Source organism: Rhinoraja longicauda, chromosome 5 (assembly GCF_053455715.1).
Source record: "Rhinoraja longicauda isolate Sanriku21f chromosome 5, sRhiLon1.1, whole genome shotgun sequence".
Taxonomy (NCBI): Eukaryota; Metazoa; Chordata; class Chondrichthyes; order Rajiformes; family Arhynchobatidae; genus Rhinoraja; species Rhinoraja longicauda.
The window spans coordinates 36,371,070-36,395,793 of record NC_135957.1 but is presented as its reverse complement, the minus strand read 5'-3'; the positions used below and the strand labels follow the sequence as shown (position 1 = coordinate 36,395,793).

Genomic DNA, 24,724 nt, shown 5'->3' with positions numbered 1-24,724 from the left:
GCAGGTCAGGCAGCATCTCTGGAGAATGAGGTGATGTTATGGGTCGGGACCCTCCTTCAGAGTCACATTGTTTTGTTCCATCAAAGACAGAGATATGTACAATCAGGGCCGTTTTTACAGCATTATGGGCCCCCGGGCAAAGCAGTGTAATGGGGCCCCTACCGTTACTCTCCCCCACCCCCCTTTCCCTACCAGCCCCCCCCCCCCTGTCGTGCCGGCGAAAAGCACTTACCGAAAAGCACTTAGCGATGGACTTAGGGTGCTACATTGTTGCGAAAAGCACTTACAGATCGCTGTGAGAAGAACTTAGTGACCGAAAATGTTGCGAAAAAAGCACTTATTGAACCTACATTTTTAAAGTAGTATTTATTTATTGCAAGTCACTTAACATACACAGATCAGCATGGGGCCCCTATGCTCGTGGCCCCCCGGGCAAGTGCCCATCAGGCCCATGCGTTAAGACGGCCCTGTGTACAATTATTATTATTCTTTGCCTCTCTGGTTTCCAGGGTCACAGAAACGTCTCCACCATCACCTCCTGTAAAGCTGTTGGTCCCTCGTGTTTTGCAACAGGGCCTGAAGGCCAGCATCCTCCTTGATGCTGGTGTTTGAGAGGACGTTACACTTACCACTCACTTCTCCTGGAAATCAACTCTTAAATTGCAGTCAAGTGTTTCATCCACAAGTTTTCAGTTTAGCACCTTCAGGCATGAACAAACCAAAGTCATTAGCAATTAGTCCCAGGTCTGTGGGCTAAATTCAAACTTTTAAATGCATGTGTCATCACCACAGAGAATATTCAACGCCTGTTTTCACACTTCCCTCAAAATACACCATCGGAAATGTGTCTCTTATCCATTTTCTCACATTGTCATTTAGTACTGACTGCAACTTAAAATAAATACACCTGGTCCTCAAAGGCAACTTTACTATTCCAAGAAGACCACCTCCTTCCTATTTTAGCTACTGAAAGAAAAATACTTTGTTATAGCCAAACAAATAGGTAAAATGGGAGGGTCATTGATGCATGGCATTTCATTTAATACCACTATTTCATGTATACATGATTAATATCTGGTCTGAAGAAGGAACCTGACCTGAAAAGTTGTCTGTCCATTCCGCAGATGCTGGAGTAGTTAATTCTGCTCTGATAACTAATGAACCAACTTATGAATTTATGCTGCCTGACTTGCTGAGTTCCTCCAGCACTTTGTGTTTTGCTCAAGGATCCAGCATCTGCAGTTTCTTGTGTTTACATCAATAATATGTCTCTAAATCACACTTGGCAAAGAAATAACACGGACAATAATAATTTCAGTACAAATACCCAGGCATTCAGCACATCACAGCTTTCAAATATTCTAGATGATCTGAATGTCAACTGTCAGTATCGAAGATACGATCAAGACTGTAACAGTTTATCCTTGTGGTAACCTTTCTCTTATTATTGACCTACATGTTTCTAAAGCACGTTTGGATTTAATACTGATAAGCATGAATAAAACAGAAAACGCTGGAAACTCAACAGGTCGAGCCACACTTGAGGGAAGAGAAACCGGGTTAATCTTGAAGGTTGAAGCCCCTTTATCAGAACTGGGAATAAGATGAAAGAAGCATGTTAATCTGCAGGGAGTGTGTGGAAGGTATGTGCTCCTGATATACGAAAACCTGGGTGTCCATGGGGATAAATTGTAAACAAGGTTACTTGGTCAATGATGGTGATATCGGGGTTTGTTTCTGAGTGAATGAAATGCTGCAAGTTCAGAACAGGTGGGATCAAGTGCTAGAGGAGAGTGGAAAGGTTAAGATAGCCAAGGTTACCTTGGCAGTTAGCAATGAATAGATCTGGAGAGAGCATTGGCCAGAGGTGGGTGTCCAGGGGAACTGAAGATCTATGAAAGTCTCCACTCTCTGGGATGAAGGCACCTTGATAAAGAATTGAGCACAAAGGAGGAGGCTGCAGAAAAAATATTTCAGCATCGTCAAGCTCAGAAATGATTAAGATGGGGACATAGGGGGACAAAGCTGAGACCTCAGCTGACGACTGATCATTTAGGATCAAAGAAGCAAAACTCTTTTTTACATGGTACTTTCCATCAGCATCTGATCATCCAAACTCATCTCCTAATTCAAACCAAGCCCCATTCTCCCTTCATTCTTCTGCTCCCCGACTAAAACTGGCTGTCTTTTGCAAAACTGCCCAAATTCTCAAACTTGTTGGTTAAAACCCTCCATGACCACTACATTTCCTCCCGCAGCAATATCCTCCAGCCCTAGAAAATCCTGAAGTGTCCGTTGTCCACTAACTCGTGACCCCCACCCTTGGCTGATGTGCTTTCTCCTGCCTTGGCCTTCCATAACGTGTATACCTGTGCATATATTCTTTACTTCTAATGAGACACGAAAAAGTACATAGAGAAAAATGAAGAGACACAAGCTGCTGCTGGAAAAGATGTACCTAGTTTATTCAACCCTAACTACAACACATTTCAGTATGTGCCATACATATATGTCATACGATTATCATCATATCATATCATATATATACAGCCGGAAACAGGCCTTTTCGGCCCTCCAAGTCCGTGCCGCCCAGTGATCCCCGCACATTAACACTATCCTACACCCATTAGGGACAATTTTTACATTTTACCCAGCCAATTAACCTACATACCTGTACGTCTTTGGAGTGTGGGAGGAAACCGAAGATCTCGGAGAAAACCCACGCAGGTCACGGGGAGAACGTACAAACTCCTTACAGTGCAGCACCCGTAGTCAGGATCGAACCTGAGTCTCCGGCGCTGCATTCGCTGTAAAGCAGCAACTCTACCGCTGCGCTACCGTGCCGCCCTAACAATCCAGGCTCTAAGCTCATCCACCTTTCTTACAATGCTCCTAGCATTAAAATATACACATTTAAGGGACCCATCATTTCTTATTCTCAGTTTTTATTTCTTTTCCCTTCTTTCTCTCCTACATATTGGGTCTGAGTGTTTCCCTTTTCTGCCTCCTGCCTCACACACTGCCTATTAGCTATCTGTGTTTGAGTCCCTCCCCCCAACCGTACTAGTTTAAAGTCTCCGCAGTTATTTTAGCAAATCTCCCCGCCAGGATATTGGTTCCCCTCGGGTTCAGATGCAACCCATCCTTTTTGTACAGGTCATACTTCCCCCAGAAGAGGTCCCAATGATCCAGAAACTTGAAACCCTGCTCCCTGCACCAGTTCCTCAGCCACGTATTTATCCTCCACCTCACTCCATTCCTATTCTCACTATCGCGTGGCACAGGCAGTAAGCCTGAGATTATTACTTTGGAAGTCCTTTTTTTTAACTCTCTTCCTAGCCCCCTGAATTCTCCTTTCAGGACCTCTTCCCTTATCCTACCTATATTGTTGGTACCTATATGTACCACGACCTCTGGCTCCTCTCCCTCCCCTTTCAGGATATCCTGGACACGCTCAGACACATCCCGGACACCGGCACCAGGGAGGCAAACCACCATCCGGGTCTCCCGACTGCGTCCACAGAAACGCCTATCTGACCCCCTCACTATAGAGTCCCCTATTACTACTGCTCTCCTCTTCCTTTCCCTACCCTTCTGAGCAACAGGGCCGGACTCCTTGCCAGAGGCCCGGGCACCGTCGTTACCCCCAGGTAGGCTGTCCCCCCCAACAGTACTTAAACAGGAGTACTTATTTCCAAGGGGTACAGCCACCGGGGTACTCCCTAGTCCCTGCCTCTGTTCCTTGCCCCCCTAACAGTGACCCACTTGTCTACCTCCCGTGGTCTAGGAGTGACCACCTCCCTGTAACTCCTATCTATAACCTCCTCACCCTCCCTGATCAGACGGAGGTCATCAATCTGCCGCTCCAGGTTCCTAATACGGTCCCTTAGGAGCCCCATCTCGTCACACCTGGCGCAGATGTGGATGTCTGGAAGACTATCAGACTCCCAGATTCCCCACATCTGACACCCAGAACAAAAAACTGCCCTGGTAGTCATACTCTCCAAACAAAGCCCCGCGCTCGGTTACTAAACCTACCGCCCGGCCGCTACTCCAACCGCTCCAACCGCCCACCCAAAAGAACTGAGTGATCTCCTGGGAGAGGCGAAAAACCAGATAAAAAACCCAGGCCAATTTGGGAAAAAATCCGGGAAATTCCTCTCCGACCCCAAGCTAGGCGATCGAAACTAGTCCGGGAGATCACACAGGTCTTACTCCTTACTATCTCCACACAATCCCCACACACTACTTCCCAAGCAACACAGCTTGGTGCTGCTTGGTGCTGCTTGGTGCTGCTTGGTGCTGCTTGGTGCTGCTTGGTGCTGCTTGGTGCTGCTTGGTGCTGCGTGCTGCTTGCTGCTGCTTGCTGCTGCTGCTACTGCTGCTTGCTGCTTGCTGCTGCTGATTGCTGCTGCTGATTGCTGCTGCTGCTGCTGATTGCTGCTGCTGCTACTGCTGATTGCTGATTATGTGTGCTATTCAGTTTTCCCCTTTCCAAGGTAGAGTAATTTGCAAATTTAGGCCATTTATAGATGTAACCCATTCACAAGTTGTCCTGAGCTGATGTATTCTTCTCATAGAAACTAATGCCACTTTATCCACATCTTGGCCTAAGGAAGGCACTTCTACACAACTCAATAGCTTAATTTAATGTAGAACACAAAGTGGCGGAGTAACTTAGTGGGTCAGGAAGCATCTTGGGAGGATATAGGTAGGCAATGTTTTGGGTCGGGACTATTCTTCAGGCTAAAGAAGGGCTCTGACCCAAAACTTTCCTCCAGACTGGCTGCCCGACTCGCTGAGTTACTCCAGCACTTTGTCTTCTATGCAAGATTCCAACCTATGCAGTTCCTTGTGTCTCCAGAGTAGAATCTAATGGTCCCCTCACTCTGGACAAAAGGAATCGTAGACACTGCTTTACAAAAAAATTACACAAAGTGTTAAAGTAACTCAACGGGTCAGGCAGCATCTCTGGAGAACATGAATAGGTGACATTTCAGATCAGTGCCCTTCTTCAGACTCAACCCAAAATGTCACCTATCCATCTTCTCCAGAAACACTGCCTGACCCATTCAATTACTCCAGCACCTTATGGGTTCCTTCACTGTCTCCAATGGATCATCTTTTGAAATAGATTCATGATTGCATAACCCTGCAATATTCCCCTGTACATTTCTACATGGAATTAAATTAATTACCAGTACACTCTTGACTCTATCTGCCGTTTTCATCAGATCTCCCTTTGTAATGTGTATTTCAACAATCTCTCAATACCCAGTTCCAATTGTCAGATTTGATAGATGGTATTAACACACAAATTCTGTCATGCTGCTTGAATTGTTTCTTGCCACAACTCAAGCAATAATTTAGTTTCCGTCTCAACTGCTTCTCTGCCACTCATCGCCCAAGATTTGGCTGAACTAAACTCAACTATTTTCTAGACACAAAAAGCTGGAGTAACTCAGCGGGACAGGCAGCATCTCTGGCAAGAAGGAATGGGTGACGTTTCGGGTCGAGCTGAAACATCAGCCATTCCTTCCATCCAGAGATGCTGCCTGTCCCATTGAGTTACTCCAGCCTTTTGTGGCTATCTTCAGTTTAAACCAGCATTTGCAGTTCTTACCTACTCAATTATTTTCTAAGTCTTCAGTGAACTCCTGTTGTAGAATGTGTCGCAATTCCACAGTCTAACAATGAGATGATGATTTGCTTCATTTTTGTTGAGCCTCTGTGTAATATATGGCTTTTCGGTGCTGTGATGATTCTGACTGATCTCTTGGTCACTCCGTTTGACTTTGGGTGATGTGGTAAACAAAGTAACAAATGCCACTTGGTACTTGGTTTCATAAAGTAGTCAAATAGAGATAAAGGAAACGGTGGAATAATTCCAGCCAAAGCCTCTGTCTATTGCTATGTATGTATTATATTTTTGTGTGTGTATTATTAACATATATTTTATTGAATATTCTGTTGGACACTTTTCTAAAAACTGTCTTCTTAACCACTTCATCTCTCCATTTAACACAACTTTGTTCCATTGTCAACTCATATCATCTCATAAGTTCATAAGTTGTAGGAGGAGAATTAGGTCATTTGGCCTATCAAGTCTACTCCACCATTCAATCATGGCTGATTTATCTTTCCCTCTCAACCCCATTCTCCTGCCTCTCTCATGGTACTGTCTAATCTCTAAACATTTATCTCATTCAGTCCATCCAATTTTCTTCCCATACTCATTTCAGATATATTTTTGATTCTTCTTGACTCTCTCCATTGCAGTAACTGTTTTCGACATGAAGATGTGGAAGTCATTCATTCCCTACACTTGAATTTCCATACGGTAACCTTGATGATGCATCTTCAAAAGAATATTGGTTCAAACATATAATCACACCGAGGCCAACCTTTGCATTGCTGACACAGCCTTGTGGTTAGAGCCAACATTGGACAATGAACAGCTATCTGGAGCTTGTGGTCCATAACCAAGGGGAAATATCTGTCAAATAGCAAATTGTTTAAACTCTTTAACTCCATTCACAATCCTGAAAGCCTATTTCTCACTTTAACCATAATTTATCCCACTCTTCTTCAAACTACACCATGAAGGACATTTTTTGTCCATTTTTTCATGAAACAACTGCTTGAAATTCCTAATCCATAATTTGAAGAATCACATTTCAATGTACATGTTGTATTATAGTGTACTTACATAGATTCAAGTGTCAGTTTCTTCAAATATGCTGGAATCTTGAGTAAAACACATAGTGCTGGAGGAACTCAGTGGGTCAGGCAGCATCTGGGGAGGAATTGGACAGGCAACTTTTTGGATCATTTGCCCCAACTATATTTCTTGCTTTTTTCAACAGTATAATTCTGCACCATGCCTTAAGGGCCTGTGCCACTTTAGGCGATTTTAAGGCGACTGCCGGCGACTGTCAAAGTCGTAGCAGATCGGCGAACTTTTCTTTTACCCGACGACAATGACCACGACAATGCCGAATCAGGTCGAGATTACAGCGTCTTCAGAAATATTGTGAAATTCCCACTCTGTCAATGCTTCTCCGGCGTCCTAATTTTCGCTGAAATCACTGACAAGTCAGTAAGTACTTGAGAGTTTTGAACTATAACATCTTGTATGGGTTACTTAAAAAGCAAGCATCACTGTAACAAGGCATAAACTGGATTTACTTCCAGTTTACTTAAAACTGTATTTTTTTTAAAAAATTAAAGTTGTTAAGTGGATTTTTGTGAAAAGTGTGTGGGCATTGTTTGAAAATGTATGGGAGATGCATGTCTGGTTTCTGGGTTGCATATCTGGGATGGTAGCCCACTTTAAATGTAATGGCTGATGGCCATAAACATCGCAAAATTCCCACGTTTACCTGACCGTCAAACTGTCGCCTCCAATCTACTTGTCAAATGTCCTGATGGTAAATAAATTGGTTAAACACAAGCATTTTATGGTATTTTGAAATGACTTTACTTATTTTAATATTATGTGCTTCTAAATGCATCTAAGAGAACCTAGCAAACCTGGGGACAGCAGGCGACAGCGCCCGCAATAAGCAACGATACCTGGCGACAAGCCAGCTGTTGAAGAGAAATTTCGCTCCGGATGATTTCTCAGCGACGCGCTGAGATCCACTACAATTCTTGGAAGACTCCTCACGATCATGCCCGCGACACCCGGCGAACTGCCGGCGACAGCCTAGTCGCCGGCAGTCGCCTTAAAATCACCTAAAGTGGGACAGGCCCTTTAGAAAGACCAAGGTTCTGCAAGTGTTTTGAGGTTTCTTTGTCACTGCAGTAGTTTCTGCTTTCTCGCTGGGTGTAATCGATTTGCATCTACTTTTAGCAGACAATAAATTGTGCCTATCAATACCAATTTGAGATGACATTATATTCTTGAACACTTCTAATACTTAAAATTTATTTTTCTTCCTTCCTATCATTATTATTTGACTGTGAATTACATCTTGTAAAGACCGTGGATAATGATTTAATGCCACACGGTAGTTTTCTGCAAGTATGAAGGCTCTTATATATATTGACTGCCAAATATTGCTGACAGTTCTCATTCACACACAATTAAACACATGAACATTGCTGAGCTATGTGCAGAAGACCTCAGCTTCTGCTAACTCTGCACATAAACCCTATCAAGTGGACACCTTAACTATTTGGTTGAATGTCACCTTAAATCGTCACTTGGTTGAGCAATCTTGTCCACTGCCCATCATGCTGGCTTTTCTTCACTAGAACTTAATTTCATCCTTATTTATCTAACTCCTCTTAAAGCTGATTCTTTGGCAAATATTAGGAAGGCTGAGGCATTTCACAGATTAGTGTAGTGCCTGACGTGGTACAGATACTGGGGTTCTATAACGTGCGGGTATCCTTTGTAACATTGTAACATTGACTTCACAATTGCATTCATAAATTTGAAGTGGTCATACTGAACTCATTTCCCCAGTCTAGCTTAGTCATGTATCCTTAGTCATGAATGAGAAATCTGTTGCAAAATTAATGTCCACGTCAATGCTCTGACCATTTCATTTTACCCTTGTCTAGAAGTCGCTGCGCATTCTGCCAATATTGTTGGTGCCATTAGTGCCATTCTGCAAATCTTCTTCTTATCGAGTCCACGTCACAAGATTAGAAATTGAGCACACTTCTCAGCATCTGCAAACAATGGCATTTTGTGCTTCTTGTGCTTCTTGTGCGTAGTGGTGGAAAGATTGGTGGGAACAGGGCCGCGACGTGAACGCTCTTTCCTTGACCCCATTCCGCAAATGTTCTGCATTAATGCCACTTGTGGAATGGATGCACTTTAATCTGTGAGGCACATTGCAACATCAGTATTGCCAGCACACACAGCTGTCAGTGCCATTGCTAAGGATTGCTCCTCAGTTGCAAAGCCAATCTTTTCAGTCATACTTCTATTTTTTTAAATTTATTGATCATGCCATGCGAATACATCATCCATATCACATGAATCAATAAATTCAAAACAAAGAGAAATATGGCTCAAAAAGGTTGGCTTTCCAACACGGAAACAATTGTTGGCAATGGTATTGATATCTGTGTGTGTATCTGTATACAGAACACCACAGGAAATCCTTCTTCCCTGTGGCTATCAAACTGTGCAACTCCTCCCCCTTCTGTCATGGGGTAGACTGACTCCCCTCCCCCCCCCCTCAATATTTGCACATCCCCAATCCTTTCCCCTCGTCACTTTAATTTCATGTTTCATGTATTTTGTGTTTTATGACTGTTGGCAGATCAATTTCCCTCCTGGGATCAATAAAGTTCTACTGTATCGGATCGTGTCATATCGTGTGCTGGCAATTTTGATGATGCAAAAAACACAGAGCATTTGCATCCTCAATTTAAAACAAAAAATATTGATATCATATCATATTCGGCACATACATCATGGGCCAAAGGGCCTGTTCCCAAGCAGTTTCTAGTTTCTATATTCTTAAATCCAGATTTTAATTAGTTGAATTTCGATTGCCCAGCTGTCAAGCTAATTTCTCAGAATCAATGGTTCAGACTTTTGATCGTGGGCCCAGTGGTTCAACCTTTCTCCTTAACATTAACAAGCCTATTACATATTCTGTCCTTCAGCAAGTGTAAATTCCAAACAGTATTCAGGATAGTTAGATATAGCACTTAGGGCTAAAGGAATCAAGGGATATGGGGAGAAAGCAGGAATGGGGTACAGATTTTAGATGATCAACCATGATCATATTCGGTTTCTGTTTTCTACTGCATAACCGCCAACAGCTGGGCTACCTCGTGCAGGTTTCGCTCGCATGGGTACTGGTTACAAAAAGGTTATTTAGATTTTTATGTGGGAAAGTTTGGTGAGATGATCCATGTCCAAGTTGTCGAGCTGTGACTTGAAGAGTGACAAGGTTGGCGCACATCTGGAAGTGTCGGAAAAGATGTTCCACTCTGGGATAGTCCATGGATATAGTGACTGTAGGTAGCTATTTTTGTTTGCTCTAATTCTGAATATTGAATGGTGGTGCTGGCTCGAAGGACCGAATGACCTATTCCTGCATCTATGTTTCTAAGTTCCCTTTCTGCACTATGAAAATCTCATAAAAAAGCGATGATGGCAAACCAACACTCTGATTCCAAAAATAGAAGACCCTGGGATTGAGAAACCTTAACAAAAGATTCTGTTAAATGGAAGAGAAACCATAGCAACTGAATAGCAATTTAATTTTTTATGCTCAGAGAGCAGTGTTTCGCATACCAGAGGGTATGCCTCTTATGATTTTCTGCTTATTAAAATCAATTCATTTTACCCCAAACAGACACGTACATCATATTCAAATTAGGCAAGAGAATTACAACTGAGCTGTTACACCTCCCTCCCCTTTCTTGATCTCACAGTCTCCATCACAAGAAATAGACTATTGACTGACATCTATTACAAACCCACTGACTCCCACAACTATCTCGACTACACTTCCTCCCACCCTGCTTCCGGCAAATACTCTATCCCCTATTCCCAATTCCTCCATCAACGCTGCATTTGTGCCCGAGCGGAGGTGTTCCATACTAGAACATCCGAGATGTCCTCATTCTTTAGGGAATGGGGGTTCTCCTCTCCCATCATTGATGAGGCCTTCACTCATGTCTCCTTGGTATCCCGCAGCTTCGCCCTTGCTCCCCATCCCCCTAGTCACAAGAGAGACAGAGTCCCCCTAGTCCTCATCTTCCACCCCATCAGCTGTCGCATACACCACATAATCCTCCGAAATTTCTGCCACCTCCAACGGGATCCCACCACTAGCCACATTTTCCAATCTCCACCCCTCTCCGCCTTCCACAGAGACCGTTCCTTCCGCACCTCCCTGGTTAACTTATCCCTTCCCACCCAAACCACCCCCTCCTCAAGTACCTTCTCCTGCAACTGCAGAAGATGCAACACCTGTCCCTATACCTCTTCCCTCAACTCTGTCCAGGGTCCCCGACAGTCATTGTTCTTTGTTCTTTAACATTCATTGTTCTTTATCTCTCCTCATCACCGACTATATCTCTCGTTTCCCTTATCCCTAACCAGTCTGAAGAAGGGTCTCGATCCGAAACGTCACCCATTCCTTCTCTCCAGAAATGCTGCCTGTCCCGCTGAGTTACTCCAGCTTTTTGTATCTATCTTCAGCTTAAACCAGCATCTGCAGTTCCTTCTTACACACAACAGGCTGGTTTGTTCAATTGAATATTCACCAGTCATTCACCTTCCTGTTTCAACCTGTGGACAATGTCACTGATGCTACTAAACCCCTCAGTTCAGCACGTTCTCTCCGCAGCGCTCTCTGCCCCTCTCATCGATCATTGATGCATGAGGGAAGTCATGTGAACCTCCCACCTTCTCACTGAAGGCATCACTTCTGTTGCTTCACAGACTATTGACATGGGAAGCCTTAAGGGCCTGTCCCACAGGCGATTTTAAGGCGACTGCCGGCGACTAGGCTGTCGCCAAACATTCGCCGGGGTGTTGCGGGCACGATCGTGAGGCATCTTCAATGAATTGTAGCGGATCTCGGCCCGTCGTGGAAAAACTTTCCAGATAGAAATTTCTCGGCGACAGCTGGCTTGTCGCCAGGTATCGTAGCTTATTGCGGGCGCTGTCGCATGCTGTCACCAGGTTTGCTAGGTTGTCGCAGATGCATTTAGAAGCACGTAATATTAAATTAAGGAAAGCCATTTGAAGATACCAGAAGATAGTTTGTTTAACCAATTTATTTACCATCAGGACATTTGACAGGTAGATTGGAGACGACAGTTTGACGGTCAGGTAAGCATGGGAATTTTACGATGTTTCTGAAGACGGTGTAATCTCTTAGCAAGGTGCTAGTGTCACAAAAAAAGTGACTTGTATCGACCTGACTCGGCATTGTCTTGGTCATTGTCATCGGGTAAAAGAAAATGTTGGCGATCTGCTACGACTTTGACAGTCGCCGGCAGTCGCCTAAAAAATCGCCTAAGTGGGACAGGCCCTTTAGTGATGTCTGTTGGTTGAATTTGCTTTTTGGCCTGGCCTCATATCCAGCTCTACACCCCAAAAAGAGAGAGAGAGCAGAGAAATGACCTACAGCATTGATGTACAGAGCAATTTTGGGGTCCTAGTCTAAAGCTCCCCAAAAGTGGCAACACAAGTGGATAGAGTAATAAACGATGCGTACCTGCCTTCATCATTTGGGGCATTGAGAATAAGAGCCAAGAGGTCAGGCTACAACTTTATAGGACTATGGTTAGGCCAACTTTGGAGTATTGTGTGCAGTTCTGGTCACCCCATTACAGAAAAGATGTGGAGGCTTTGGAGAGGGTGGAACAGAGGCTGAGGGAAAATTTAATAGAATTATATAAAATTACGAGAGGAACAGATAGGGTAGAGATTTACAGAGTCGTAGAGTCATAGAGTGATACAGTGTGGAAACAGGCCCTTCAGCCCAATTTGCCAACACCGGCCAACATGTCCCAGCTACACTAGTCCCACCAGCCTATGTTTGGCCCATATCCCTTCCAACCTGCCCTCTCCAAAAGGAACCTTATCCATCCATTTGGAACCTTTTCCCCCAGGATGGGAATATCAAATACGAGAAGGCATAGCTTTAAGGTGATCTTTACTGGGCAAGCCAGTTTTCATTGCCCTTTCCTAATTGCCCTTCAGAAGGTGGTGCTGAGCATGTTTCTTGAAGCACTGTGGTCTTTTTGATGAAGATGTGGGATTGGGTTTGTCCTTCCTTCTGTAAACATGACATATCTGTGCAATTTTCCACATCACCAGGAAGTCGCCAGTGTAGTAATTGCAGTGCCATAACTTCAATATTTGGGCCATTTTTAAAGTTATCCCATTTCAGCTCAAAAATAGCATTACATTTTGACATGTAATAGAGCTTTCCTTATTTAATAGAAACATAATTGAATTGAAAACAGAAAATCAAAATGTCGCAAGTCGGGATGAGATGACGTTCCCTCAACATCACTGGCAATATGATCTCAATCTGATGGTCGTTCTTCCTTTTTCTTATGGAGTGCGACGTTAAAAAAAATGATAATATTGGCTTCACATCATTGGACATCACACTGCTCTCCATGTGACTGATGTCAGGAAAGGACACTAACTCCTTTTCAAATTAGAGTCTTCAGCAGTTGTTATCAGCTGCTCATTGCCACAATGTCAGGCCCTATGTTTAAGCCTTCTATGATTACCTAGCACCTCAAAAGGCACATCATCATTGAATTAGGGCAAGAAAAGACATTGTGTGCTTCATACAATTTTATTCCTTCTGTTTGACTATCATTAATCGGAATTTACTGGCTTTATCTTGCTCCAATCTTGTCCTACTACTTCAACTTCCTGAAGAAGGGGAATGGGAGTGTTCTCCTCAAGAAATCCCCATGCCTTCTCTAATCACACCCTTTCAATCATGAGGGAAGTCCCATTTTACCCACATTATTCACGTTATTCCCTTTATCACTTATCTGTACACTGAATGGCTCGATTGTCATCGTGTATTGTTTTTCCGCCGACTGGTCAGCACACAATAAAAGCTTTTCACTGTACCTCGGTACTCACGACAATAAACTAAACTAAACTAAATCTGAAGATTTTTAGCCATAGATCTACTGTAATCCTGGACAGGAAAGATAATAGCAAACACAACGAGAAGTTTCAGTCATTTGGGAAAGGTTTTAGTGGGGTAGCAAAGTGCAGGATCCTCAGTGTACTGATGCCGTTGGTGTTGCAACATTTTGTTGCAGGGGAAATGGAGACCTGCACTGTTCACTTATGGGCAACAAAGTCGGTGCTGGAGGAACCGACCAACCAGAAAAATGGACAACAGACAATAGACAATAGACAATACACAATAGGTGCAGGAGGAGGCCATTCGGCCCTTCGAGCAAGCACTGCCATTCACCGTGATCATGGCTGATCATCCACAATCAGGACCACGTTCCTGCCTTCTCCCCATATCCCTTGATTCCGCTATCATTAAGAGCTCCATCTAATTCTCTCTTGAAAGCATCCAGGGACTTGGCCTCCACTGCCTTCTGAGGCAGAGAGTTCCGCAGCTTCACAACTCTCGGAGTGAAAAAGTTTTCCTCATCTCCATTCTAAATGGCTTACCCCTTATTCTTAAACTGTGGCCCATGGTTCGGGACTCCCCCAACATCGGGAACATGTTTCCTGCCTCTAGGAATGTCCTACTCCTACTGGGTAGAATTCCCATTTTTACCCAGCATTCTGAACCGTGCCTACTCCCACTACTGATTTTCCCCCAACCTGATATTTTCACTGGGGTACATCTCGAACGTCACAATGAGTTGCTCAGTTTTGAACTAATTTCTTGGAAACTCACTTAGGCACAATATGATAGTTGGCTCCTGAATATACTTAAAAGTTAATATAAAACCAATTTCTTTCGTCTTAGAGAAATCTGAAAAATTCGGTATAATTTCGCAAATGAATTAAGTCCGTAGTAAGATTGTAACACACTCTTACTTTCAACCTATTTCTGGGGTTTTTCTCCTTCCTGCTATCCACCATAATACTTTCTGAAATCTGTTATTGATCAGCTGGGTCAATACAATGGCATTTATGTCCCATTCATTGTAGCAGAGCTGGTTTTACACAAGGTAGTTCTTATTGATTCTGCTGCTTTTGGTGAAATGTTAAGTATTCACTGCTTGCTGCAGAGCTGGTGTTACCTCTTGGTTGTTTGAAATTTGACTCAATTATCTGTTAACCTGATTTCAATCAGGTAACAAGCTGTTTGTGAGTGATCTATGTTCATAGTATTGTAAGAAAATAACTGCAGATGCTGGTACAAATCGAAGGTATTTATTTCACAAAATGCTGGAGTAACTCAGCAGGTCAGGCAACATCTCAGGAGAGAAGGAATGGGTGACGTTTCGGGTCGAGACCCTTCTTCAGACTGATGTTCTTCATACTATATGTTCATAGTATTTGTACTTTTTGTCTGAAATGTAATGGCCATTATTCATGGTTTTCTTCTGTTTGAACCCTGCGTTTGTGAGCTGTAAGCTGATCCCCAGACTGGCCTGCTAAATGATTTTCAGTCAACAGAGATTGTTTCCTTCCTCATGTGTCACTCTATTATACACTGCTCGAACTTCCTTGCTTACCACATGTAATCGGGTGCTGGTCTGCAGTGCATTTTGCATCTAAAATTGTTTGATTTAAACAAGACTAGGCAGTTTTACCATTTGCTCCACAGAAAGTTCCCTTTAATCACAATTGCTCAGAACTACAAAACCTTGAGTTTGAATGTTGGCTCAATAGCCAACTAACCTGATGTCATTGGCAGGAGTTGTGTAGTCACAGGGTGTGGAATTCCATAGGTGAAATCTAGAAGTCAACTCAGAGGGAGGAGCCCAATTGTACCAAGTTATTTTGACTTATTCACCAGAATGGAGATGATGTGTACAACCTCAGCTGTATTTAATGGGGCAGTACTCCATGGAAATGGGAGTAGCTGAGGATGGATGGTGAATACAGAGCAAAGTCAACATGTGGGTTTATTGACATATAACTGGAACTTGTGCTGGGAAAAAAGTGGGGATAGGAAGCAGAAACCTGGGACTTTCACCAGCAATGTGAGTCCGTTGGTAACTAAGGAAATGAAGAACAAGAGCATTGGTGGCACAGCGATAGAGTTGCTGCCTTACAGCGCCTGAAACCCGGGTTCAATCCAATAGCAGAGAAATGGTGCAGTGGTAGAGTTGCTGCCTTACAGCACCAGAGACCTGGGTTGGATCCTGACTAAAGGTGCTGTCTGTACAGAGTTTGTACGGTCTCCCTGTCATCTCATGGGTTTTCTCCACTGTCTGTATGGAGTTTGTACGTTCTCCCTGTGACCACATGGGTTTTCTCCGGGTGCTCTGGTTTCCTCCCACATGTTCCCACATCCTCCCAAATCAAAGATGTGCAGATTTGTATGTTAATTGGCTTGTGTAAAAAGTTGGCTCTAGAATGTAGGAGAGAACTAGTGTACAGGTGATCGTTGTACAGCGTGGATTACGGCAATTATAAGCAGCTGATTTATCATTTTTTCTCTTTTTATGTGTAAGTAGAGCTTGTTCATGTGACCTAATCATGCACACCTCAGATTCCTCCCAGAACTGAAAGCATATTCTCACTAATTACAGAAGGCAAGAATGTATTGTAATAATTAGATATCATTCACAGCTTTAAACAAGCATTTCAAAAACTGGAGTAGAACAAGTTTTTCCATGTAGCTAATTACTCTGTGACTCATTTCAATGCAGTTCCTGTTTAGTTTCGGTGTGAGGATTGAGCAGCATTTTGTTATTTGTGATGATCACTTTGCGTGGTGCGTTTAATGCCACAGTTACTGTTTTATTGACCAAATTAGATGTGCTAACAGCCCGACTTTGTCACAGAATCGAGGCTGCATTTTAGTGCTGTTATGCACTGAAACGACATTTTGTCGCAATGGCCAAATGGATGTCTCAAAATAACAGAATTTCGTTTCTGCCTGTGATGTCTAAAGGCAGTGAAGCAGAGCCTCTACAACTCCACAGGCTGAAACATTTCAAAGTCTATTAAAAATTCACTGTTATCACAGATTTAAGTTTGACTGTTGGAAGCTATGCAAAGTTAACTCAAAATTTTAGAAAAGTATCTGGACTTCTAAGAAATGTTCATATGATCCTAATATATAACTGCTAATCCTTATAAAATATAGGGCGGCACTGTGGCGCAGGGGTAGAGTTGATGCCTTACAGCACCAGAGATCTGTGTTTGATCATGACTACAGATGCTGTCTGTGTGGAGTTTGTATGTTCTCCCTGTGACAGCGTGGGTTTTCTCCGAGTGCATCGGTTTCCTACCACATTCCAAAGATGTGAAGGTTTGTAGGTTAATTGGCTACAGTAAGTTGTTATAAAAATAGCCCGTAATGTGCAGGATAGTGTTAGTGCACAAGGGTCAGTGCGGACTCGGAGGGCCGGAAGGCCTGTTTCCACGCTGTATCTCTAAAGTCTCAAGTCTAATGTTCTCATATGGAGTCACAGCAGAGGTGCAGAGGTGACGATGTGATGTCCTGGATGTCTTTCTGACAACCAATCTATCACTATTCAACACTGTTACTGTTGGGATTGACAATGAAACATCCATGGCTTTGCTGGATTGACAGGAGAAATAATATTTCTATGGCAGTCACACATGCATCAGGTAAGGTGCATGGTGGTGCACTGGCTGTGGTACTGACCTGGCAATACATGCGCATAGGCTAACAGTCCAGAGATGTGAGTTCAAACCACGTCGTAGCAGCTTGTATATTTAAATCAAATAAACAAAATAAATATGTGTAGGAATGAACTGCAGATGCTGGTTTACACTGAAGATAGGCGCAAAATCCTGGAGTAACTCAGCGGGACAGGCAGCATCTCTAGAGAGAAGGAATGGGTGATGTTTTGGGTCGAGACGCTTCTTCAGACTCAAATAAATAAATAAGCAAGGGTGCAGAAAGGGAGATTAAACCTTGTGTTTTGGTGATGGAGTTCTAAAGGACATGGTTGTCATTTTAATCTTGGATAGGCAGTGAGAGAAGTAACATGAGGTAATGAATCTGCTTCATCCTCATCAATCTCCCTGTGGTAAGCAAAGCTGCTGGTAACAATAAGGACGAAAGACCACTAAACTGTCATTATGGAAACCAAACTCTATCATATTGTATGATAAATCGCCATGATAAATGAGGTAGATGTCAGATGTCATTAAAATGGATATGAGTGAACAGAACAATAGCCCTTCATACACTAAGCAATGGTTGTCCATACATTGAGCAATTATTCTTGTGTTCAATAAGTGGCTGTCAGCAAGAGTTACACAAGTTCTATGTCCTCAATGATAACGAGAGGGCTCCATAGATTTACTGAGCGCAATTTGCAATCCTCAGATCAAGCTCGCACAAAATAATTGTGTCCCACTGCAATTTTACCCATTGTGCAACTTTTATAATGATAAAGTAGAGAGGAGGTAGTTGAGGCAGGGACCATCGTAATGTTAATGAAACAGTTGGACAGGTGCATGGACAGGACAGGTTTGGAAGGATATGGGCTTAATGCAGGCGGGTGGGACAAATGTAGCTGGAACATGTTGGCAGATTTGGCAAGTTGGGCCGAAGGGCCTGTTTCCACGCTTTAAGACTCTATGACTTTAAACAAGAATGATGGAAAAAAGGAACGATAGACGCACATAAATTCCAGCTTCCCTGACAGCCATGATCCACTGTGGTTTGCCTACCATTGTAATTTTGTATGGGGAATCAAACTGTGGGCATTCCTGATATGTTGCAACCTCTTACTAAACAATGTACTTACGACGTTAGAAGTCAATGATGATCAAATGTGCACTTCGCCCCAGTCTTCTAGAGAGAGTGAGAAAGTGAAGTTGTTATTTTAGACCATCATCGTCCCAAGTATAATTTGTTGGCAATTTTATATATGATTGAATGTTCAAGCTTGAAGTACTCAACACTCATGCAAACCTATAGCCTAGCTCAGGTAAGAGTGCTCCTTTGTCGCATTGTTAATCAAATCTCAAATCCACATTTCCTTCTCTTTGCTTTTGGCAGTTGAGTTTAAATCACCAGGAACAATTATTGTTATTGGAGCCCAGACATGCATTCCAGTGACAACTTAAGTATAGTTTGAGATGTTTGAAACATTCAAAATACAACACAATTTGAACAACTCTTATTAATCACACCTACTCAGATTCAATGATAAATGAGGTAAGTGGCCCCTAAGCATAAGTTTCATACAGCTCACAAAGGCAAGTTCAATAAATCCTGATTTTTTTCAATCTTGGTTGGAGTGGAGCAGTGAAAATTAATCAAGTTGTAAAAAATTGATTTTAATAAATAAAGGTCCAATAAAATTCTGAGTAATGACACGTTTTCAATGCATATCAGATTTTTATTAAAGCAAAAGCTTAATCTGACTTCAAATTAAACTTCAGCCATCCAAAGTATTACAAATGAAAAGCATTTCCTGACTATCATTTGAATTGACACATTTGGAGCTTTTTATTGTATGACTGTGGCCATTTTATGTAATAAAACTTAACAAGACAGCAAGCGAGTCAGTAGAATGTAATTATCCCAAAGTGCATTTGCATTTTAATATAATGTGGTTTTCCAGCTGAGCAAATCATTTCCTCCCATTCTGGGTCATGATAGGAGTGAATCCTGCTATACTTGCAGGTAAAAATGCCACTGAATCCTGTTTGTTCAATGTATTGCATGTGTCCTCATTGAATTCCCCTCAAGACTGCATACTTGAAACTTCTGATCTTCGAAGGAAGTGAAAATATGGTCCCGGGAAATCAGTATAAAATGGATCATAATATTCCACTCTACCTGTGAATGAATAAAATGGAAAGTAGTTATGTTGTCAGATGTGCGTGTTTGCTGATGACAACTATTTTTTTTTGCGAAAAACAAGCTGTCCAGTTAATATTGTGATTTTGATGTTGAGGAAGGATCTCACCCTGTTTCACAAAATGGGAGAAAAAGAGAAAGGATTCAGCACCATGGAAAGAGAATTCAGCAGACTGGGTGTGTTTGATTGAAAATGTGCTTTTGCAGAAGTATTTAAAGGAAAAGAGGGAATTGGAAGGATTAATAAAGGAAGCTGACGAAGGTTTATTTGGAACAGGTGGCATCGATCGATCGATCGATTGATTGATTGATTGAATGATTGGAAAAATACTGAATGGAAACAGGCCCTTCAGCCCACGAAGTCAACGCCAACCATCGATATCCCATTCATGCTAATTCTATCTGCGCATCGACTCCCCACACATTAGGGTCATTTACAGAGCCTAATTAACATAAACCTGCACGTCTTTGGGATATGCGAGGAAACTGGAGCATTCCGAGGAAACCCATGCGGTCACAGGGAGAATGTGCAACCTTCATACAAGCAGCACAAGCTCCGGATCGAACCTTGGTTTCTGGCACTGTGAGGCAGTAGCTCTACCAGCTGCACCACTGTGCCACTATGGTAGAGGAAGGATAATTGGAGCACAAGTGCCGAGGGCGGCATGGTAGAGCAATGGTAGAGCAATGGTAGACCCTGGTTCAATCCTGACCACGGGTGCTTGTCTGTACAGAGTTACTCCAGCTTTTGGTGTCTATCTTCGACCATTAACGTTTTCTCTGCTTTTCTTTCCAAACCCCTTAAAAGACCGAGTATGCACGTCCTGAATGTTCTATTTTATCTAGGATAAATGCTTCATGGTTTCGTTCTTTAAGGTTTGTATTCACATAATTTCCAAACATTCTCAATCCTTTATCTGATTATCAGGAGGCCCTGAGGAATCCCATTGTGTGCATTGGCAGCTTGACTGGCACATTAAATCACTTCAGTGTGCTAAAAGCAGTGTAAGACTGCGAAGCGATCAGCAAAACAAAAATGCAAAATATCGTTTCTACATCCAATCCTGTTATGTTTTGGATCCCAGGAAAAGTAATATTCAGAAAGTCCCACCCACGTCTCTGCACTAGCATATTAGTTTTGATTTAATACCAAAAACAATTGTAGACATGCAAAGTGGCATTTGAAACTTTACTCGACTAGCTGATACTTCTTCAGGAGGTTCAAGAAAGAATTGTCCTGGACAATCTGGCATCTCATTCCATGACACACACTACCTTTTTCATTCAAAAAGACTATTTACATTCTCCATTTTAAACCACACCAGAAAAATGTCTCTAAATGATTGTCTTTATTTTCTCCTTTTCCTGCTTGATTCTGTGCTTCTTAATCTCCTCTGATATCTTCCCCAGTAGAGCCTTGTTAAAGGTTTTATGGGAATTTGTTTATTACTCAACTTCCTTTTCTTTGACACCATTTTGTTCCCTCCTCAAAGAATTCTCTGACATTCATCAAGAACAAGTGGCCGCTAAAATCCATGCTGACTATTTCCTCCAAATGTCTCCCTGTTTGTTCATAATATAAAGATAGGTGCAATGTAAACTTTGAAAAAAAACTAAAGAATCTATGAGGGATAAAGACAGATCAAGTAAGTCAGTAGAAAGATGACAAAAAGAGAATGAAGTCAAGTTATTATGGGTGGCATGGTGGCGCAGCGGTAGAGCTACTGCCTTACAGCCCCAGAGTCCCGGGTTCGGTCCTGACTATGGGTTCTTTTCTGCACGGTGTTTGTACGTTCTCCCTGTGACCTGCGTGGGTTTTCTCCAAGATCTTTGGGTTCTGAACACGCTTCAAATACATATAGGTTTGTAGGGTAATTGGTTTGGTATAAATGTAAATATTCCCTAGTGTGTGTAGGATAATGTTAGTGTGCGGGGATCGCTGGTCGATGCGAACCTGGTGGGCTGAAGGGCCTGTTTCTGCGCTATATTTCTAAACTAAACTAAACTAAAAACTAAACATGACAGAGGTGAATTAGAAATTAGTATGAGGAAGGGTCCCGACCGAAATGTCACCCATCCTTTTTCTCCAGAGATGCTGTCTGACCCGTTGAGTTACTCCAACACTTTGTGTCTATCTTCTTCCTATTGATGGCTTGACTTCTGACTTCACTGCTTATCCACCATCCCCCACATGCATGCATACCATGCATGTAACATTGGAAAACCAATGGGGAGGTTAAAAAGACACTGAGCACATCCTTCAAACATCATCTCTATTTCCTGTTTGTAATCTTTACCCACGACAGACCTCCAATTAGAGTGTCTAATTGTGGAATTTGATGCTGGATGTGGAAGCAATAGCAAGTCTGAAGTCAGAACAAGGGTTCCGACCCGAAATATCACCCATCCTTTTTCTCCAGAGGTGCTGCCTGACCTGTTGAGTTACTCGAGCACTTTGTGTCTATCTTTGGTATAAACCAGCATCTGCGGTTCCTTTCTACTCATCAATAGGTAGACCTTGATGATCAACAGTAAATAATCGTATGTTGCTGTGACTTGGTGCTCCTCAATGGGCTTGGGCGATAAAGCTTCTCTTTAGGAATCATTCATCTTTTTTCTTCCTTTCTCTTGTAGCAGCTTTTCTTGCTTTACATGCCCTCTGCCCATTCTCCCAGACTGCCATAGTCCACGGTGAATGCTTAACAATGCACTTGTGCCCGAGCACGTGCCAGGGTGATATGGTGGTGCAATGATCTAATTGCTGCCTTACAGCGTCAGTAACCCAGGTTCGATCCCGACCACGGATACTTGTCTGTATGGATTTTGTACGTTCTCCCTGTGACCTGCATGGGTTGTCTCCAGGATCTCCGGTTTCCTCCCACACTCCAAAGGCATACAGGTTTGTAGGTTAATTGGCTAGGTACAATTGTAAATCGTCCCTAGTGTGTATAAGATAGTGTATGTGCGCAGGGATCACTGGTCGGCGCAGACTCGGTGGGCCAAAGGGCATATTTCCACACTAAACAAAACCAAAGAAACTGGACTGTATAAAAGTTTGAAGCCAGACATGTGAGGACATTTCAGTCCCTGTAGACTTTAGCGGACTCAAGAAATCAATACAGCCTGCAGAATCATAGCTGCAGAGAACAGAAATCAATCAGGAACTAACCTGCAAATAGCTGATGATCCTTTGAATAACACTGGTCGTGAATGCTGCTGCTGCTGCTGCTCTTGGCATGTTCAGATGTATAAGAGGGTGAGTGAGCTGAAGAGATGCCTTCTCCAAGTGCGGCAGTCCACGGGAAAACAATTTCACAGAGTAGAGAAGTCTTGAATCTAGCAATGATGAGGAACAGCAATACATCGCCTAGTCAGAACAGTACATGATTTAGAGAGGAACTTCAGGTACTAGTGGCTCTGTGAATATGTGGAACTAGTCCTTTTTCATGGCAGGGATTTTTAGTTTTTGAAAGTTACTGTCAGAGTAACCCGGGGGGGGATAACTGCTGTGCACTTTGTGAATAATTGCACTCTGGAGCAATCACACACTATGGCGGAGGAGGGAATGATCGTTCATGGTGTCAGATGGGGTTCCAAAATAAGTGGCTGCTTTGGCTTAATGAGGTTGAACTTGTTAAGAGTTGTTGGAGCTGCAGATGGAGAGTATTCCTTGGCATGTGCCTTGTAGATAGTAGAATGTTTGCGAGTCACTCCCCACACTCTCCCCAGTCTCTGGCCTGTTCTAGTGGCCATGGTATTTATGTGGCTGGTCCAGCTGCCTTTTTGATTGATGATAAGCCTTGGATATTATTGGTGACTCTGCATCAATAATGCCGTTGAATAACAAGAGCAGGTCACTTTGGATTTTGGTCTTCAATTTATCATTCAATCCCTACAATCTCTAAATATCCACCACGAAGGTGAACCAGAAACAAGAACTGCAGATGCTGGTTTACAAAAAAATGACACAAAGTGCTGGAGTAACTCAGCAAAGTTGGGCAGCATCTCTGGATGGTTAGGTGACGTTTCAGGTCGGGACTCTTCTTCAGAGTCCGAAGAAGGGTCCCTACCCAAAACATCGCGTATCCATGTTCTCCAGAGATGCTGCCTGACTTTCTGAGTTACTCTAGCACCATGTCTTGTGAAGATTTACTAATTTATGTAAAACAGGCTAATCAACTTTGCCACAGGGTATGCCTTTTTTTGTTACCTGGCCGCTTCCCAGCTGCTGGAGTAAATACAAACAACATTAATCTGTCAAAGAATTCGGCTTTTAAAGAATTCGGCTTTTAAAACTGACACATCTCAATGCTAAATGTTTTACCATATTTACTGATGCTGATCTTTGATCTAGATCTACCTTCCAGAAGAAGCATCCTCCCTGTAACCTTCCAACCCCAGCCAGAATTTTCCTATGTCTTCTTAACTCTGCAGGTTAGGTCAATCCTCCTCCCTCTATAGCAAGTATATTCTTCCTATGAGTAATAGGCCAAAATTGCACACAATACTCCAGATGTGATTCTCACGATGACCTTGTACATTTGTAGGAGGATATCCGAGCTCCTGTACTTAAAACCTCCCCCAATGAAGACCATGTTGACCAATGGTCAATGGTCAATGCCTATTGTCACGTGTACCAGGTGCAGTGAAATATATTTTTTGCAGATAGACCGGCAAGACTATCCCTGTACATAAGCACAATTATCCCGGTCAGTACCGGATGCACAGAACTGTCCACCAAGTCCATATGCAAGAGGCACCATTTTGGCACCATTTTACAACGCTATTGACCATTGATCTCCTGTACTTAAAACCTCCTCCAATGAAGACCAGGTACAATTTGTCTTCTTCACTGCTGACTGTGCTTGCATGTCTGCTGTCAGTCCTGGTATATAGGGACACACAGGGCCCTTTCAACATCAACACATCCCAATCTATCACTCTACAGATAGTAATATTCTGCCTTTTCGTTTTTCCTACCAAATAGGATGAACATAAAATTATCTACATTAAACTGCATTTGCCATGTATTACCCATTTACTAAATGTGTATAACCTTTGTATTGTACCAAGCTTAGTGTTATTAGGAAACTTCAAAATATTACTTATGCCCACTCAGCCAAACATTGATATGTGAATAGCTGGGGCCCAATCACTGATTCTGCTGTGTGACATTAGTCACTACCAGGCATCCCAAAAACGATTCATTTATTTCCCCTCTGTGTTTCCAGTTTGTCAACTCAGATTGAAAGCATGCCATTGTAATCCAT

General features: G+C 42.7%; 1 long non-coding RNA gene across 1 annotated transcript in view; it reads right to left on the bottom strand.

Moving 5' to 3' along the window:
- Nucleotides 1-468: 468 nt before the first annotated feature.
- LOC144593968 (uncharacterized) overlaps nucleotides 469-24,724 on the bottom strand; it is a 39,069-nt gene continuing 14,813 nt past the window's right edge. The window contains exons 2-4 of the long non-coding RNA XR_013547308.1: nucleotides 18,394-18,440; nucleotides 6,710-6,796; nucleotides 469-701 (exon numbers count right to left, since the gene is read on the bottom strand). This is a non-coding gene — a long non-coding RNA (uncharacterized LOC144593968). The remainder of the gene's footprint in view (nucleotides 702-6,709; nucleotides 6,797-18,393; nucleotides 18,441-24,724) is intronic.